The following is a 9,472-nucleotide window of genomic DNA, read 5'->3' as shown; positions in this document are numbered from 1 at the left end:
GAGAATCACCAAATAAATCTCCAAGCAGATGCAAGATAAACCACCCGGATAGAGCAAAAGAAATAAAGAAAACTATATACAAAAAAAATTATTAGTAACTTCCAGACAAAATCAGCCGGAAATCCGGCAGCATAACGACAGGACATTAAAAATATATCAGTGGGACAGACAGAGAAAGCAGCAGATAGGAATCATCATCAGAATATCAGCAGAATAACATCGGAACATCATCAGAGAAACAACTGGAGCGGATACAAGACAGGAAGATTGAAAAGCAACAATACCGAATGAACCACTAGCGAGGGGAAAGACATGCAAAACACAACCACCCGGAAATAATTCCCCCAAGCTAGAAATATGCTACCCCCCCCCCCCCCCCAAGCTAATCCCATCAATAGGGCATGCAAAAGACACAATCATATACAAGCATAAGGAGGGGTAGCCAACAAGGCTCACTCTGCACTGTGGTAGGGGGTAGAGCTAGAACTCCCCCCACCAATGTCATAAACGACACTGCGGACTAAATCATCAGCAAGACAAGCATCCTTCCCCTTAGTCCTACTCAACCTCCTAAGGGAATCAACGGCGAAGTAATGGGTCCAATCATCTAGAACGGGAGGGCCCAAACGTCCCCATCTCCCCTCAGTCTCAGGGGAAGGGAAAGGAGCAGGGTTACCAAGATCATATGTCCAATCACACCCCCCCGGTCGCCTATAATCATAATCCCCTCGAGAGGTCCCACGGATGGCACTAGGTGCCACATGGGGACCCTCCCAATAAGGGTAGCAAGGTCGGGGTCCATTAGCCTTGTCAAAAGGCTCCCACTAAGGGATAGGTCCCTCTTGGACCGGAAGGTAGGGGTAGTTTAAATATGGCTCAATCTCTCCCCTAGAAACATGATAATCATAAACTCTCCTAGCATGATAGTCATAACTACCCACACAATCATTCCCCATAGAAGAAGTGGAAGACAAAGCAAGAGCAAGGGCATCAATCTTAGCAAGAAAACTAGACTAATCATCAATAGAAGAAGAAGTAGGAGAAGGAGGAGGACTAGGGTTACCTCCCTTTGAAGAAATTTCCTTGGACTTAGGAGGAGCACTCCTCTTTTACCGAATGGAGGGTAAAGATACCCGTCGAAGGGAGCTATCGATATCTCTCTTGTAAGGCTTCCATGGGTAAGCCGACTCCAAATCCCTCACCATTTAACCATTATGAGGAATAAGACACCAATCCGTAGTTCGGGACACTTTCCACACAAACAAATCTTCCTTGAGAGTCCGCTCCAAAAACTTTTGGTTGATCAACGCAAAGATGCTCAAAAGGTATGAAGGGGTCTTCTCTCTCACATCTTGAATTGGCTCAAGCTTTTGGAGAATACCACCATACTTCTTCTCTAGAGATAGGACAAGTATGGTTATCGTTCCTCCTATTTGAATACTTCCGGAGAGGAAGATCCCATCACAAATATCAATAAAACGATCAAGCAAATGCGATGCAAAATCAATTACTTCAACCTCTTCATCCCTTGGCTTATCCACCAACCAAAGCCAACTAACCTCCTCTTGAGACATGGCTCCAAGAGATTCCTTGGAGAAGAAAGCATAAGTATGAATCCGGCTAAAGTAGTGCATAGCCGCATGGATGATTGAAGCGGACTTTGAATGTTGTGCCCGGTAAGATTCCTCATAAAAGATGCTATCCCACCATTCATTCTTATCATATTTATGATCCTTGTGTAAGGTCTCATACTCCGGGTAAATCAAAGGAACACCTTCAATCGGCTCGGGAAAATGAATCATTTCATTGAGATAAGATAGAGGGATGGAGTGATCCTCATTGAAGACTTGGAAGAATAAAGTAGGAGGCTCATCATCATCACTATCACCATGAACTTCAAGTGAGGCAAGAAACTCAAAAGTGATCCGAGCAAAGGTAGGAGCATTAAGATCGATAAAGGCTTCAAGACCTAAGTTCCTTGCTAGCATCCTCACATCATCATCAATCCCTAGAAGAGTTGTTGTTTCTTGATCATAAAACCGAGTAGAATATAGCTTCCTAGATGAAATATTTACAAATCTATCCCAATGCTCTTTCTTCCGAAATCGTATGCCATAGGTTTCTTCGATAGAAGATGGTGGTTCAATTACATCCCTTGGATTGTAATGCTTAGCACGCTTAGTGCGGCGAGGAGAAACCACCTACAAACAACCATCAAAGAAAAGGTTTAAAATATAGAAAATAATGTGCTAAAACTAATCATGATAATGGTAAAACTAACAAAGTCCACAATAATCAAGGAAGAAAGCAAATATTCATCTTAAATGAATAATGCATAGACAAATCACAATTATTGTCACAATTGTTGTCCCAAAACAAAATTAGTGTAAGCAACATCACACACCATGACCAACAAACCCTTATGAACATCATCACTACCAACACCATAGTACCCAACAATAAACCCACAAACAAATCTATCAACAAATCCAACAAAATTCATGCCAAAATATTCAATTTGCTCAAGTAAAATCATCATCATAACAAAAATCAACATCAACAACATCATCATATTCATAATCAACATGTATTGAACCATGCAGTAGCAACATGGGTATGCTAGTAAAGGTAGTACCATCAAAATCAAATTCTCATGAATCATAAAAATTGAAAATTTATCACAAAATTTATGCAATTATACCTTCAATTGATGAGAAAACACAAGAAATCAACAAGAAGAATACCATTACTAACTAACATTTCCAATAGCAAACCACAAAACTTCAATTGAAAAATACCCAAAAATCTCAAATTTAGGAGAGAGAAAGTTACCTTGAATGTGCTTGAATGAGAATTTGAGCAACAAAAACTTGAAAATTATGAGTTTTGATGAAGAATTGAGAAAAAATATAATGGAGATGAAGAGAGAACTAGAGCAATAACCAAATGGATCTAGAGTGAGAAAATGAAGTAGGAGAGAGAAAAAGAAGGTGGGGAAAATCGGCTAAAATAAGAGGGCAAAGAGAAGGGGAATGACCCAGGCATGTGCGGCCGCACAAGAGCAGTGTGCGCCCGCACAGGGGTAGTGTGCGGCCGCACATAGGCCGTGTGCGGGCGCACCCCTGTGGGTTTGCCGCTCCTTCTTTCCTTCCTTCCTCACCTAGGTGCGCCCACCTACATGATGGTGATGAACACCCATATAGGAAGTAGCAAACCCTCATTTTGGTGGGTATAAAGTATGAAAAATAAGAACCCATCACAAGAACCCACTAAGCTCCATACTTACACAATTTTTCAACTCAAGAAATTGGACAAATTTACCTCAAAAATGGCATCAAAGTTGTTGGATATAAAATCATATACACCTACATCACAAAACAAAACAAGATTAAAAGACAAAATCATCATCAAATCAAAAGGGAAATTCAAAAGATAATGAGAAAAGGTTAAAAACTCGGGTTGCCTCCCGATAAGCGCTTATTTAAAGTCTTAAGCTTGACATTCTCCATCCCTTTCAAGGTGGATCATATAGAGTCATGTCATGAATGACTCCAACAAAAACTCCTTCATAATAGCGCTTGAGCCTATGCCCGTTGACCTTGAAAGTCCTTGAAAGGTCCAAAGGTGAAATTTCAATAGCACCATTTGGGAACACCTCTTGCACAACAAATGGACCGGTCCAACGAGACATCAATTTTCCGGGAAAAAGCCTCATCTTTGAATTGTAGAGAAGCAGCTTATCTCCCGGATTGAACTCCTTTTTCTCAATTAGCTTATCATGCACCTCCTTGGTTCTAGCCTTATACAAGCTAGCATAATCATAAGCATCCAAACAAAGCTCTTCCAACTCATGTAAGTCCAACCAACATTGTTCTCCCGCACTAGCCAAATCAAAATTAATCTTCTTGATTGCCCAATGAGTGCGGTGCTCAAGCTACACCGGAAGATGGCAAGACTTCCCATAAACCAATCGATAAGGAGTGGTACCAATAGGATTTTTCAAAGCCGTTCGATAAGCCCACAAAGCATTATCAAGTTTGTTTGACCAATCTTTCCTACTCCTTGCAACCGTCTTCTCAAGAATCAACTTAATTTGACGATTAGATACCTCAACTTGCCCATTGGTTTGAGAAGGATAAGGGAGACCAAATCTTTGGTTCACCTCATGTTTCTTCAACACTTTCCGGAAAGCATAGTGCACGAAATGAGAGCCATTATCACTTATAACCGCCTTGGGAATATAATCTTCTTGAATAACTTCATCACCACCTTATGGTCATTAGTTGGAGAAGCAATGGCTTCAACCCACTTTGACACATAACCAACGACAACAAGAATATATTGATTCCCAAAAGAAGAAGTAATAGGACCCATGAAATCTATACCCCAAACACCAAAGATCTCCAACTTAAGAATTGGTTGTTGGGGCATCTCATTCCTTTTTGAAATATTTCCGGTCCTTTGGCATTGATCACAACTCTTGACAAATTCCCAAGCATTCTTGAAGAGGTTTGGCCACCATAAACCACATTGAAGCACCTTAGAGGCCGTTCTTGAAACACCCATATGACCACCACCAGGATTCGAGTGGCACATCTTCAAAACATTTGGTATTTCTTCATTTGGCACACACCGGTGTAACAATCCATCTACACCTCTCTTATACAAAATCGTCTCATCCCATACATAATGCCTAGCTTCTCTCTTGAGCTTCCTTCTTTGATTGTTGGAAAAAGGAGGGAACTCCCCACAAGCAAGAAAATTTACCAAATCGGCAAACCATGGGAGCTCCTTCACATTAATGACATATAAGGAATCATCCAACATCCGATCCTCAATAGGGGATCCATCATCTTGAACTCGAAAATCCTCAAGCTTAAATAAATGATCCGCAACCACATTGTCCGTACCTTTCTTATCCCGGATCTCAAGGTCAAAAGATTGAAGCTCAAGAACCCAACGAATCAACCTTGGTTTGGATTCCTTTTTCCCAAAGAGATACTTCAAAGCCGCATGATCGGTGAAAACTATAGTCTTAGACCCCAACAAATAACAACGAAACTTTTCAAAAGAATGAACAATCGCCAAGAATTCCTTTTCCGTTGTTGTGTAATTCCTTTGAGCACCATTTAGGGTCTTTGACATATAATAGATGACATGGAGCTTCTTATCAATCCTTTGACCAAACACACCCCCAATAGCCGTATTACTAGCATCACTCATGAGCTCAAAAGACAAATCCTATCTAGGGGCTTGGACAATAGGAGTGAAGTCAAAGCTTTCTTCAATTTGTTAAAAGCTTCCAAACAAGCATCATCAAACACAAAATCAACATCTTTTTGGAGAAGATCATTTAAAGGCTTAGCAATGAGAGAAAAGTCTTTGATAAACCTTCTATAAAACCCGGCATGACCCAAAAACGATCTTACTCCCTTCACATTAACCGGAGGCGGCAATTTCTCTATCACCTCAATCTTGGCTTTGTCAACTTATATACCTTTATGAGAGATTTTGTGTCCAAGCACAATCCCTTCTTTGACCATGAAGTGGCATTTTTCCTAATTTAGCACCAAGTTGACCTTTTCACACCTTTCAACACACTTCTCAAGATTTTTGAGGCAATCCTCAAATGAAACTCCTCCCACGGAAAAATCATCCATAAAAACCTCAATTTCCTCTTCTAGCATGTCCCCAAAAATGCTCATCATGCACCTTTGAAAAGTTGCCGGAGCATTACACAATCCAAAGGGCATTCTTCTATATGCAAAAGTACCATAGGGGCATGTGAAGGTTGTCTTTTCTTGATCCTCGGGATGAATAGGAATTTGAAAGAATACCGAATATCCATCAAGGAAGCAATAGAACTTGTGCTTTGTCAACCTTTCAAGTATTTGGTCAATAAAAGGGAGAGGGAAGTGATCCTTTTTGGTTGATGTATTTAGACGTCTATAGTCTATACACATCCTCCAACCGGTGACCGTTCTAGTCGGAATGAGTTCACCTTTCTCATTCTTGACTACGGTCATGCCCCCTTCTTACGAAAGACATGCACGGGGGAGACCCACCTTGAGCTTGAGATGTGGAATATGATTCCCGCATCCAAAAGCTTGGTGATCTCTTTCTTTACTACTTCTCCCATTTGGGGATGTAGTTTTCCTTTGTCGTTAAATAGAAGGTAGGGTGCCCTCCTCAAGTGTTATGTGCTGTGTACACAAGGCGGAGCTTATGCCTTTAAGATCATCAATAGTGTACCCCAAAGCACCTTGGTGCTTTCTCAAGACACCACATAACGCTTGAGCTTGGCTCTAACTCAAGGATGCACTTACAATAACGGGATAAGTAGAATTAGGGCCTAAGAATTCATACCTAAGATGTGATGGTACAGGTTTGAGCTCTACCATGGGAACACCTTTACCTTCTTTGGTTGAGGCCACATGCAAAGCATCTTGACTTGATATCCCCACACAAATTTTTATCATCACTCCCTTTATTGCTTCCATCAAGCAAGTCTTCATACAATTGCACTTCCTTGTTTGGGATACCTATCTTTTCCTTGTTCAACAAAACACACTCAAGAGGATCATTAGATGTGAGCAAGTGCTCATGCATGGATTGCATAATGTTATCAAGAACTTCAACTCTCATGCAATTCTCAAAAGAAGAAGAGGGATATTTCATGCCTTCATTCAAATCAAATTCAACTACCTCCTCTCCAATCTTAAGAGAAATCTTAGCACTTTTGACATCAATCATAGCCCCCGATGTAGCATGAAATGGTCTACCTAAGATGATAGGGATAGTAGCATCTTCATCCATATCCAATACTACAAAATCAAACGGAATGATAAATTTCCCCACCCTCAAAGGAACATCTTCTACCTTCCCCTTTGGAATCTTAATTGATCTATCAGCTAATTGCAAAGTAATCTTGGAAGGTAAAAGTTCTCCTAGACCTAATCTTTGATAGACCGAATATGGCATAAGGCTAACACTAGCTCCTAAGTCACATAGGGAATTATCAATTTGAGTCTTATTAATGGCACAAGGGATGGAGAAATTTCCGGGATCCTTCAACTTAGGAGGCATCTTATTCATGATTATTGCACTACAATGTTCGGGTAGGCTAATTGTTTCCATCATGTCACATGTCCTTTTTCCACTCAAAATCTCTTTGAGGAACTTAACATAGTTTGGCATTTGTTCTACAACATCGATGAAAGGAAGAGTTAGATGAAGTTGCTTAAGCATCTCTACAAATTTCCCAAATTGCTCATCCAATTTATGTCTATTATACCTTTGGGGATAGGGAAGCTTGGGTTTGTAAAGTTCTTTCTCTTTCTCTTTCTCTATCACTCTTTCTACTTGTTCCTCATCAACTTTCTCACTCAAAGGACACTCATCTCCCTCAATTTCCATGGGACTCTTACTAGTGCTCTCTCTAGCAACACTCTTCTTAGGTACTCCACCCTCAAGGACCCTACCACTTCTAGTAACAATAGCATCCATAGGATTCTTAGAATCTAGACTAGGTGAAGTCAAAGAAGAGGAATTTGCACATTCCTTAAACTAGCCAATTGAGAGAGTTTATCACCTAAATCTTTATTATAAGACAACATGTGATTGAACTTCTCATCATTCAAAGCCATGTAAGTTTCTAGCATCTTAGCTTGTTTCTCAATAATTCCTTCGAAGAAATTCCTAGAAGAAAATGATTGATCATAGGAATCATCACTTAAACCTTGAGCATTTGGAACTAAACCAATTGGGGAACCTCTTTGAAAATTTGCTTGAAAATATCCCCTACTTTGATTATTCCAATTACCCCTTGTTTGATTTTGGCCTCTTTGTTGACTATGGTTACCATAACTTTGATTATGATCCCCATGTCCTTGGCCATTATAACCATGGTTATTGTAGCTACCATGAATCCCTTGGACTCCATGATTTCTACAACCTCCACTTTGGTTATAATTATCATGGTTCACATGATTATGATAATTCCTATTTCCAACATTTCTTTGAACATCAATTCTAGGTTCACATTCATGATCATTAACATAATTCACATGCTCAACTTTAATTCCATCACATTCATCACAAGGAACATTTGGGCACATAGAAGCATCATGATTATTCATTCCACATAAATCACAAGGATAACATTCTCTAACCATGCAACAAGAAGAAGGATTAGAGTTAGGGTAAGAAAGTGTACCTCTCCCCTTAATTTAGGAGGGAAGAATCGGAGCTTGCGAAGGTGGTTTCTCAAGCTTTGCTTTGAGTGACACAACTTCTTTCCCTAGATCCGCAATCAAAGTGGTCAAATCATTAATGGCATTAAGTTGTTCGATTGAGCAACCCTTGCTTGTTGGCTCTTTCTCCACTTCTTGCCAATTCATATAATGTCGCACCACTTCATCTATTGCATCCACCACTTCTTCTTCCGTTTTGTTCATTATTGGGCCTTCGGCTCCGGCATCTAAGCTTGCTTTCCATGAGAACTCAACCCACCATAGAAGATTTGTATGATTTGATAGGTAGGAATCCCATGGTGTGGACACTCTCTTTGATACTCCTTGTATCCCTCCCATGCTTCATAGAGACTCTCACTAGGCCCTTGCTTGAAATTTTGGATCAAAGTTCTTGATTCCGCCGTCTTCTTTTGTGGGAAAAAGCGAAATAAGAAAGCCTTTGTAACCTCATCCCATGTTCTTAAAGACCTTGGTTTGACCTCTTTGTCCAACCACTCTAGAGCTCTTCCAATGAGAGAAAAGGGGAACAATTTGAGTCTTATGTACTCTTGAGCAATTCCAGTTACCACAATAGTATTGCAATATTTCTCAAAATCTTTGAGATGATTGAGAGGATTTTCACTCTTTGTACCTCCAAATTGCTTCCTCTCAACCAAAGTAATCATGGCCGGTTTAATTTCAAAATCATGATCCGGAACCATCAATGGAACAATTCCACTCTCATACTTGTAAGCTCCCGGAGTGCCTAATTCCTTCAATGTCAACCTTTGAACTTCTCCCATGTTCACTTTCACACACAATTCTCAAACAAAAATTATTAGTAGCACGGCTACAAATGTAGCCTAAAAGAAAATCTTTTTGTATTTTTCAATAAGATGGAATAGACTCAACAACAATACACAATCAAGACACCATTCCCCGGCAACGGCGCCATTTTGACGTGGGGAAAACTAGGTCGTTGGACTACCCTCCCCAAACCATAAAACAAAATTTATACACTCAACTAACCCCTATACAAGTATAGTAGCAAGTCAAGGGTCGAACCCAAAGGAATAGTGTTTGAAAGTCTATTGTCTTATGCTAAGCTATTCCGAAATCGAAATTGGGGTTGTAAGGCTAAACTAAGGCTAATCACAACAAATAAACTTGTAAAATCAAAGATGATAAACACTAGGGCTAGGTTCCACATGCATTCATAACAATATCAACTAATTTGGGAG

At 40.1% G+C, this 9,472-nt stretch overlaps 1 non-coding gene across 1 annotated transcript; it reads left to right on the top strand.

Moving 5' to 3' along the window:
- Nucleotides 1–8,543: 8,543 nt before the first annotated feature.
- On the top strand, nucleotides 8,544–8,649 carry LOC145615809 (small nucleolar RNA R71). The gene has a single exon (XR_014107397.1). It is a non-coding gene; the product is annotated as a small nucleolar RNA R71 (small nucleolar RNA).
- Nucleotides 8,650–9,472: the final 823 nt, after the last annotated feature.

This window comes from Chenopodium album, chromosome 25 (assembly GCF_948465745.1).
Source record: "Chenopodium album chromosome 25, dcCheAlbu1.1, whole genome shotgun sequence".
NCBI classification, from domain to species: Eukaryota; Viridiplantae; Streptophyta; class Magnoliopsida; order Caryophyllales; family Amaranthaceae; genus Chenopodium; species Chenopodium album.
Note: the sequence above shows the minus strand (reverse complement) of the source record. Positions and strands in the feature narration are given on the sequence as shown.